The 10,906-nt window shown below is 35.1% G+C and overlaps 1 non-coding gene across 1 annotated transcript; it reads right to left on the bottom strand.

Moving 5' to 3' along the window:
• Positions 1 to 4,379: 4,379 nt before the first annotated feature.
• LOC118537918 (U6 spliceosomal RNA) lies at positions 4,380 to 4,486 on the bottom strand. Its single transcript, XR_004918355.2, has one exon. It is a non-coding gene; the product is annotated as a U6 spliceosomal RNA (small nuclear RNA).
• Between the last annotated feature and the right edge of the window lie 6,420 nt (positions 4,487 to 10,906).

Here is a 10,906-nt window from a genome sequence, read left to right as displayed (position 1 = left end):
ACCTCTAACTTTGCCAAGAATAATTACACAAATATTTGATTATAACCTAGGATGGATGTTAATACATACAGACACAGGGGAGGGCAGTTTGCTAATGGAAATGCTGGAGATTAGGTGTTAGAGCTAGTGCCCTTTTCAAAATTAAATGCAGAAGATAAGAGAATTTCTCTAATAAATTGCTGTTTACACAATTATTTTCAGTAAATTAGGGATTTTACTTACATTTCATTTTTAAGGAGAGGAATGAGGTAAAATATATAGCCATTATTCATCTCTATGCTGAAACATAAGTATTTTTACTTACTTACACAGGCACATATATATATGTGTACATATATATATTCCTTATTTATTACATAAGTGTATTGAAATAATTTTATTAAAATACCTAGAGATCACAAGAGGTATTCATGTCCCAAAATACTATAGTGGTTAACTAATATATTATTGTTTATCTATCAAAATAGTAGATTTTGAAATATGAACATTTCTTGGCAAAGGGGGTGTTAGAGAATGTGTCACCAAAATGGAATTGTTTCAATACTACAACAGGCAGATGCATATCAAACGTATATAAACATCTGAACACAGATAAGAAAATATTGTCCTTATAACAAATGAAATGGAAACAATTTATTTAAAAAAAATTATCAGAAATGAAATGGAAAAAGGTCAGAGCCAGGTATGTAGAACCCCCAGGGCCTGTGATCCAAAGGAAAAGAAAAAAACAATTTAACATTAAAATACTCAATGAAATGACCTCAGTCCTATGGTAGTTCTTAGATATACAAAAATGGTACATTTTTAAATTGTAGAAAAGAATTTTTTCTTCTATACTATCTGATAATGAGAAGGCATTAAAGCACTTGGGAAGTATTTCCGGTCCTCAAATCCAAGATTAAATGTGAACTGGTTCACCATCAGGTTGTTCATATATGAGCTTTTAAAAGGGAGAAATACTTGATTTTCCTAAGGAAGGTTAAACCTGGTATCTGAAAGGGAAAAAAGAACTAGAAAAAAATAAATAAATAGACTTAGCCAAGCCCTAGTAAAGAATCACATTTTATGAACACATTGTGAGTTTCTATTTAACATATAACTCTTTTTTTTTTTTTTTTTTTTAAAGATTTTATTTATTTGACACAGAGAGAGAGACAGCTAGAGAGGGAATACAAGCAGGGGGAGCAGGAGAGGGAGAAGCAGGCTCCTGGCTGAGCAGGGGGCCCGATGCGGGGCTCGATCCCAGGACCCTGGGATCGTGACCTGAGCCGAAGGCAGACGCTTAACCGCTGAGCCACCCAGGTGCCCCTCTATTTAACATATAATAAATGAATCAAATGGGTAAGGATTAATTTTACTAATTATTCTCTTTACAGTCTAGAGCATTAGAAGATTAGTTGTCCAATAACCTTTTTTTAAAACCTAGAATCACCTGGGAAGCTTTTAAAGATTTATTTATTTATTTATTTATTTATTTATTTATTTAATTGAGGGGTGGGGGAGCACAAGCGGGGGAGGGGGTGGGGGGAGAAGGAGAGAGAGAAGCAGACTCCCTGCTGATCAGGGAACCTGATGTGGGGCTTTATCCCAGGACCCAGAGATCATGACCTGAGCCAAAGATAGACACTTTACCAACTGAGCCACCAAGGTGCCCCTCTTGGGCAGCTTTTAAAAATACAAAGCTGTTTTCTAAAATTTATTAATTCATAGAATATTTATTTAGCATTTAGTGTGTTCTAGTCACATTGATAGGGGACTCAAAGATGAAAATAGGTAATGCCTGCCTTCATAGAACTCAGTCTAGTGTGGAAAAAAAAATAAGAAAATTAACCTTTGTAATAGAAGTTACACAATTTTAAAACAAGGAGTTTGAGAGTAAAAGATAAATACTGAGAAATTTTTTAAGCAGAAAAACTTGATATAGGTTTCAATCCAAGAACAGAATTCTTACTGCTGTAAGAGAATTGAGTATAGGTATTTGTGACAGAGAAAGTAGGTAAACCAGTTAGTGGATCATTGCAATAGTTCAGGTAAGAAACGACAAAGGCTAGGAGAAAAATGGTTTGCAGAATACTTTCAGTTTGTTCTGTCCATGCCTTATGACCCCCAAAATACTAATGATTATGCATGACATCAAGGGGTTTCTTTGTCTTTTAAATTCCACTTTGGTTTAGCTAATGGGAAATACCAGCCTGTGACTTGAGGTTGGCAACAGAATGAAGTTTGGTTTTTATTCCCCTGCTCCTTCTGTGCCTTGACCTCTCTTCTTCTATCAGAGGACATGGTTTATCTCAGACATCTCTCACCATGGAGCTAGCCTTTCTAGTTTCCAGTAACTTCCCTTTGTCCTTTCAGCCTACATTGTCAACAGCTTCCTGTTGCTTGTTCCTAGCTGTGGGATCTTGAAGTATTTCTGGTTGGTTTCCAGAAAACTTACTTACCCTATCTCTTAAATATGATTTCATTAAACATTTCCTTCATATTACCCACTCTAAGTGGGTTACTGTTTTATGGCAGGACCCTGAATGATACATGTGGCAATTGTGGAGAAGACATGCAGACCTATTGACATACATTTGATGCATACAGAGGATAGGACTTAGTGATGACTTAGAAATGGAGGGTGTGGAAAAGGGAGGTATCAAGGATGACTTCCAGGTTTCTGGCTTGACCAGTAGCTGAATGGAAGTATTCTTTGTAAGAGATGAAGGTTCTCATCTCTAGTGGAGAATTTAGATGGGATGGGAGCAGGTCAGGACTTCTGTCTGGACCATATTAAGTGCAACTGTCAAACTCACCATTTCAAATTAGTCAAAAGTCAGAAGAGAAGAGTAGGATATCAGTACACATTTTGTTGAGGTGAGGGCATCAATGTCATTTCAATAGAGAACAGAAGTGAACATACAACAAGGTCCAATTCTTCATGAAATTTATGGTTTACTGGGGAAGAAGTCATGAAAAAAATAATGAACTACAATGTTAAATTAATCCTACACAATAAAAGTACCAGCAGGTATAAGATTATATAATGAGGGGTGCCTGGGTGGCTCAGTCGGTTAAGCATCTGTCTTTGGTTCAGGTCATGATCCCAGGGTCCTGGGATTGAGCCCCATGTTGGGCTCCCTGCTCAGTGGGGAGCCTGCTTCTCCTTCTCCCTCTGCCCCTCTCCCTGCTTGTGCGTGCGCTCTCTCTCTCAAATAAATAAATAAATAAAATCTTTTAAAAAAGATTATATAATGAGATGACGATGTATTTTAGAGGTTGAAAGAAGTGACAGCTAATATTACATCCCAATAGAGACATGCTGAATAGATGAAAGGATGGAGGAAAACTCTTCTAGGCGGTTGAAACAGTATTCGTCTTAAATCTCTGTGGAATAAAGGACATTAGTTCACTTGAGAAACTAAAAATTGGCCATTGTGGCTGAAGATTAGTGAGCAAAGGAAGAAGTAGCATGAAATTAGGTTGCTGAGGTTGACAGAAAACCAGATTATTAGGTCATGACTGTTAGGTTCTGACTATTAGGATGCTATTTGCCACTTAGTCCTAAAGCATCTTAACTTTAATGTAAATCTTAAAATGACCACAAGTGTCATAAAAACTCCACTTTTAGATCTTACACCATGCACATCAGATAAAATTGGGATACTCAATATTGTTCAAATTATTTTACAATTGGGCCAATTGACTAATCTATTTTTTAGAAAAACAGTATTTGGTAAGGGCATCGATGGAAAAGAGAGAGTATATTTGACAAATCGCATGGGAAACAAAACCGTACGGGTCTAATATTTATGTATGTCCTTATACCTTAAATTGAACTTCACAAATTGGAAATTATTTTTGATTTTCCCTTCAGGTACCCTCACTCTTTATGACTTATTACATATGAAAAAACAAACCTATCATATAGAAATACTGGGAAATAAAACCCTGAATATTACTTATAGGTTATACTGGACATTTTTGCTAGGACTTTAACACTAAATTTAGTTATCCTAGTCTTTTTGCAAAAGCTAGTGTTTTTACTAGTTTAGTAGAAGATGTTCATATCTAAACCTGAGATTGCTTGGGGTAACTTACTGTGGTACCCATAACAAACACACAATTAACAAATTAGAGCTCTACTCAAGGATGATACATTTATTCTTCAAATGAAGAAAAAATAAAAAAATATTTTCAAAAAGAGCTAATTCTTATACAGTGCTACTATATGTTAGGCACTGTTTCAAAATCTTCATATATATTAAATCATTTACTCCTTGTAAAAATCCTATGAGGTAGGAACTCTTACCATCAGCATTTAGAGATGAGGCAACTCAACCACAGGTAGTTACTTAACCTGTCTAAGGATGCCCAGGCAGGACACTGTAGCCGGGAAATTCAATGTGACGGTCTTGCTTTAGTGTGTCATCCTTGTGCACGCACCATGCTAATCTTCTCGGTATCATTTCAATTCTAGTATATGCATTGCCAAAGCGAGTACGACAGTCTTGTTTCAGAATTCTCCATCTCAGCTCTCACCAGTTGGTATTTTTCTTTAATGGAAGAAGATCTATTCAGGGAAAGTAAAATCTCATATTATTGAATAGGTCTTAGATTAACTTATCAGTGATATTTTCTTGAGCAGCAATGTCAAAGAATTGAAAACTTATGCATGTTATAGAAATGGGTAAAACTGGTCAGTGGTTCGAATATATCACTGAACAGATAAAGTGGTATTTTTATCACTTTTTCTTTTCAATTTAAACACCTAAAGGACAGAACTTGAATGAATTTGAAGCAGTTGCTAGTTTGACCTAAATATTTGTTAACAAAATCAAATGTAAAACTGACTCTTACTAGAATGGGTTTAACTCTCTTCTAAATGATGGGAAACGGGGCAAAGGAAAATATCTATCATCTATTTGTCTATCATCTATCCATCTATCTATCTATCTATCTATCATCTATCATCTATCTATCTATATCTATCATCTATCTGTATCTCTTCCACACGTTTCTTAAAATATTGAAATTAAATAAAGTCTGAGGGTAATGAATATTTGCAGAAATTGTACCTTTTTATTTTTGAAGAATAAAATTTCAATAATTCTCTAGAGCTGTTTCTCAAGTTTAAAATGTCTATAAAGAGCAGAAGGCATATAAACTTCATTTTGTAAGATTTTCTTCCTGTCAAGATGATTTGTTTTGAGAAGCATCTGAGGGTCTATAAGGCCACCCACCATTTTAATAACTCTGTTCTGTGTATCATCAAGTCACTGAGTCCAATCTGGACAGTTTCATTTTACATAACTATAAATTTTACTCTCTAACTGTCATTATTATAAATTGATCTCAATAAGAAAATGTTCATCATTGTTAAGGGATGGGGGAAAAAGGCTCAACACAGCATATATTTCAAGCTTCCAACAATATAATCACACACTTTTAAGTATACAATTCTATGTATGATTCAAAGTATAGAATTTTTAAATACTATTTTGGCTTTTTATATTTCCCATTTTATTTCTTGCTGTCAATATAAGCATAATATCTACTGAGAAAAGGGTCTCGACTGTTGTTAAGGATTTTTTTGAAGGTTATTGTCATTTGTAATTTCTTTTCTATGAGATTTTTCGGTGTTCAGAATTTAATTCTAGGATGAAGTGTCAAATATGAGGTTGCTGACTATATAAATACTAACCCCCTACCCCCAATTCAATTTCAAAGAGCAATTCAGGTGAGAGTAAATAAATAAATAAAAGGTTTGGTTAATGTTGGACAAATGCTTGGTACCGTGTCATTCAAAACTCCTTCCATTTAAAAACAAAATTTGCATTGACATATGAATGATGTATAATGCAGCATAATTACTTACGGGGTCTTTGAAAAGAGAAGCTCCCTTTTTTCCAAGTGATTTAACTTTGAAAAGGAATTACTTCACATGCCCAACAAATAATATTAAAAAGCATTTTATGAGGTTTTTTTTCCCCCTGCATATTTCTACACATGGACAGACTATTGTGTGTTCTAAAACCTGTATTTACATGACACACTTTTATGGTCCAATGGGCAAACACTACTTAGTCCTAAAATAACATCACAGTAATGACTACAGGCAAGACAGCGAGAACACTCCACCATTATTATCCATATCAGACTGCACCAGATGGGGTGTCTGCGGTGGAGGGCTGACAGTGGCGAACACTGAACAACTCTTTCTGGTATTTTTGTGTACTCTTAGGCACAGCAATTTTACATTCAAAATCAGCAGTGCATCAGTTCTTCCATTTCGAAGACATATATTGTATCATATATTCTTCGTTTGAATCTAGTGGAGAAAGAAATGACGTGGAAAATTGAAGATGACTTACATTAAGTGGGATTTAGCCAAATTTCACTGGGCATAAGGCAAGTTTCCAACCTCAGTAGTATTGATCTTTTTGTGTTGGGTCATGCTTTGTGTGGAGACTGTCCTGTGCCTTGTAGGATGTTTAACAGGATCGTTGACCTCTATTGACTAGAAGCCAGTACCCAAACCCCAGAGAGTTGTGACAACCAACAATGCCTCTTTGCGATGAATGAACTCACGAACATACACATGCTCTTTGAACAGATTAAATTATATGGGTTGGCTTTGTCAATATCAAAGTTTTATCAGTCTCTAGGTATAAGATGTACATTTTTTCTCGAAGTATACTTTATTTATGTTTATTCATTTGTTTGTTTTACCTTCAGTCATGGCTAGAGTATGTAAGCATTTTGCATCTGCAATATTATTTCACACATTTTATGTTGACAGCAAGAAAATAAAATGGGAAATATCGAGTCAAATAATACAAGGGGACATATTTAAGAGAAAGGCTTCAGTGTTCATTGAGGAGGGGAATTGGCTCCTACAAGTCCCCATTGAGTCCCAGCTCCTGGAGGCTGCAGCGCTAGGCTAGTTCTTGTCCAGTGTTAAGGAAAATATTTAAACTGAGGAATACTTCATGACAAAAGCTGCTTGCTCCGAAAATCAGTGGAATTTTCAGTTACGTTTCTCATTTCCTTATGCTTTTGGAATAAAGACGCTGCTTCCAAGAAATCAGGTAGTTGGAAGGGAGAACGAGACAAGATTATTTACCACATCACTGATTATAAACATGACTTGAATTGTAAAATTAAACAGAAAAGAAGTCAGAATCTTTGTTTCTGCTTCATTTTGAATGTCCACCAGTGGATCTAATTATCATGCAAGAACTGTCAGTTCTGTCATTGCATGTAGTTAGGTATTCATTGTTTTAGTTGATCAAAAATAGTGCTTTGCAGAGAGTAACCATATATACATGAATTATCAATTTTCAAATTACTAGAATGTAATAAAAGTGTACTTATTACTACTTTTTTCTCATATTCGTTTTGTCTTTGAAAATTTAAAAAGGCTTTCAGGATATTTTGTTTGGTTTAGGGTTATCACTATAAAGCTAAGTTATTATTCTGTAACTATGAAGAAGTGCCTTCAGATATGGATCTCTGGATGATATAACGCCGGAAAAAATAGCTTTTAACATTCAGTATTGGCATTGAAATATTGGCAAGCATTAAATAAATACAATGGCAAAAATAATAGTTTATATTATACATACGTTGTATTATTTTTAATGCACAGTATCTAATGTTATAAATACCCAATAAATGGTGAAAAAGATAAAAGTTTAATTCATAATCATAAGTTTCTAATAAGTGTTCACTATGTATGGGTTAGTTTGCTCAATATTATATAGCACATAGTATATAAAGAAAATTAATGTGATTATATTTCAGGAAATACATGTTTAACATTATAGTTTTAATATTGCACTGATTTTCATAATATTGCAGTTTTTCCTTAAACAAAATTATTTAATATGCCAAATACTGACCTGTCATTTTATATTTCTCCAGACTTCAGTAATCCGAAATAATTTGACCTATTAATTAGGATTAGCAAGTCTTCTCAGAAACTATAGTGTAAAAAATATAATCCAAAGCCTTGATAGAGTAGGAGAGAGAATAAGATCTGTTTGGATGAACAAACACCTTAATTCCCTAAATAAATATACATTCTATATCAAATAGGCTTGGTTAATTTCTATATTTACTTTAATTTTTAATGTCTTTTTCTTTGTAGTTCTCAAAAACATTTCTCTTATGCACATAGAACAAAAGAAGAAATATTCTGTAGTTAATTTTTACAATTTCATCAGCTGGTAGCAGAAGACCAGTTGCTTAGTGGATAAAGTGTTGGCTTTATATTCAACAGGACAACTTCAAATCCTGTTAAGGTTATATTTTTATTAAAATTTCCATTAATTTTTCCATCAATGTGATTATAGATTAATATTAATTAATTCTAACCATTTTTTGAAGAAATAAATGGAGCCATATCTGATTCAAAGTTAAACAAGACACTATTCAAGCTTTCTTGGTAACCCTTTCCTGGGTTCAGAATTGGTTGGGGAGAAAGGGAATAAGATATCTTTAATGGCATTTTATTGAACTTAGCAATTTAAATGGTCTACCCTGATTTTCGAAGATATCAAATTATCATACGGATGATGTCTTTCTCATCAAATCTGTCTCTTAATGTTTACCACGAAAATGACAAAGGTAATTTTTAATGTTGGATGTAGAACTTATATGTATAAATTGCTGATATTAATGAGAGTTCTGGGATGAGGTCTTTCTGTGCTAAAACTGATATATCAATAAATAGTTTCATATTATAGAAACTGACAACAGAAACCACTGACATTGCTTCTATGGAGTTTTTTTTTTTTTTTAAGATTTTATTTATTTATTTGACAGAGACAGACACAGTGAGAGAGGGAACACAAGCGGAGGGGGTTGGGGGGAGGGAGAAGCAGGCTTCCCGCGGAGCAGGGAGCCTGATGCGGGGCTCGATCCTAGGACCCTGCGAGCATGACCTGAGCCGAAGACAGACGCTTAATGACTGAGCCACCCAGGCGCCCCTTTATGGAGTTTTAATTTATTATTATAGCCAATGGAAAATATATCCTAGAAAGAGTATAATCTTAATGCTCCTAGGGGAAGTCTGGGATATAAAGGTGGGCCAGCAGGTATCCTACTTGCATTAAGGCATTCTAAAACTCCTAAAAAATATACAAATGGGGACTTGGATGCTGGTAGTACAGCTCTGGGTCATAGGGAACAATCCTTTCCAGCCCCATGTGTGACAAAAGATTATTACAAGCTTTGGGGAGAAGATGATATTCAAAGTGAAATGCAAACTTACCTTTACAACTCTAAATTTTAGCGACTAATGTGGATGTCTCATTCTCTGAACCACTGCAGGACCTAATAAAGTTCATACTCAACTCATCTTAATCATTTAACAGTGATGGGAAGTTTGCAGTATTCTAGGATTCAGAGAGGAATGCAGAGCTAAAGTTTTGGACAATAGCACTGTGATATTAAAATTTAAAGGAGAAGTCTAGGGACCATTATTTCTCTTTATCTTGCTTGTCTGTTTTTTGTTACTTGTAATGTGAAGAAAGGTTTTTAATCTCTTTAGAAAAAAGGATGCAGTAGAAATATATCAAAATGTAATCCTGGACATGAGAGATAAAAACAAAAAAGGCTGAAACCCCCAAACACCAGAATGCATGTGTTAATATTTTATGTTATATATTGAGATGCTTTTACAATGAGAAAGCTATTAGACTATTATTTTTACCAACAATATTAAGAGCCAATATTTATCAGACATTTTCTTTGTGTCAGGGACTGGCAAGAGCTTTAATCTCATGGAACCCTCCCAGCCACCATATCAGGAAGGTATTATTATTTTTCCCATTATAAAGATAAGTAAACTAAGGTTTAGGGAGATTAATTAGCAAAGACTAAATATTTAGCAAATCATCAGAACCAGGCAGTGACAATCTTAAAATGTCAATGTAGAAATTCTTAAAAGGAAAACTTCGTTGCAAAGAACATGAAAGTAATGTTCTCAGAGTGGAATAAAAAATTGAGAATATATTAATTGTCCCTGTCATGAGTTGGGAGAGGAAGTACAGAGTTGCCTCTTAAGGTTGTCTGCAGAGAGAACTATTACATTAAGAATAAAATGTTTTAGCAACCCATAGATTGACATCACCATGCAAAAGAGTGGAAAAAAAGACCTTCGTGCCTAAATCTCCTCAAAAAACACGTGCATTCCATATGGGGCTGGGTGATCCAGAGCAGGGGTTCAGCACTTTTTCTTAAGATTGGGTTTCATTCTGCTAACAGCATGTTGGCTGAGTGCCCACTAGCAAGCAATTAAGACTTTGTGCTTGCCTGCATTTTAGTAGCTCTCCTCATGAAACATGCAGCCACATGGGAGCAGAAGCTTTGCCAGCATGGGTCATGGTCTGGGAGCAGCATCGGGAGAGCTTCTACACTCTAAGGACTCATAGTCTTCTGGGAAGTTGAGGAGAGGATGAAGGATTGATTGGCTGTGCCTGTGAGAGAAGATCAAGAAGGGAATCTTTAAGAAATGGGGACTATGGAGAGATACCAAAAGTGGAGTTAGGAGAAGGAAGCAAAATGCTACCAAGGAACCTAAGGGAGAATGAAATAAATCAATGTCTAAAAATTGAGAAGCAACTGGGTTAAATAAAAAGAAGACAAAAACTTGATGGCTGATGAGAGTTTTTCACCATTGAACTTGGATCATGTATGTCCCTCTTATTTTTTGAAAGCAACACAAATGCTGATCATCTAGGATGTGCCAGGTAGAGGGCTGGGGATGTGAAGGCGAGTGAGACATCTTCATGCAGAGATGAGTAAGGGAAGACTCCATGCCTCACGTGACACTCACATAGACTGTTATGGAAATGGCAACGGTTTGACCATACTGATCTCTCCCCAGCCTAACTCTTTTTGTGCCTGCAAAAAAGCA

The sequence above is a fragment of the Halichoerus grypus genome, chromosome 4, assembly GCF_964656455.1.
Source record: "Halichoerus grypus chromosome 4, mHalGry1.hap1.1, whole genome shotgun sequence".
Lineage (NCBI taxonomy): Eukaryota > Metazoa > Chordata > Mammalia > Carnivora > Phocidae > Halichoerus > Halichoerus grypus.
Note: the sequence above shows the minus strand (reverse complement) of the source record. Positions and strands in the feature narration are given on the sequence as shown.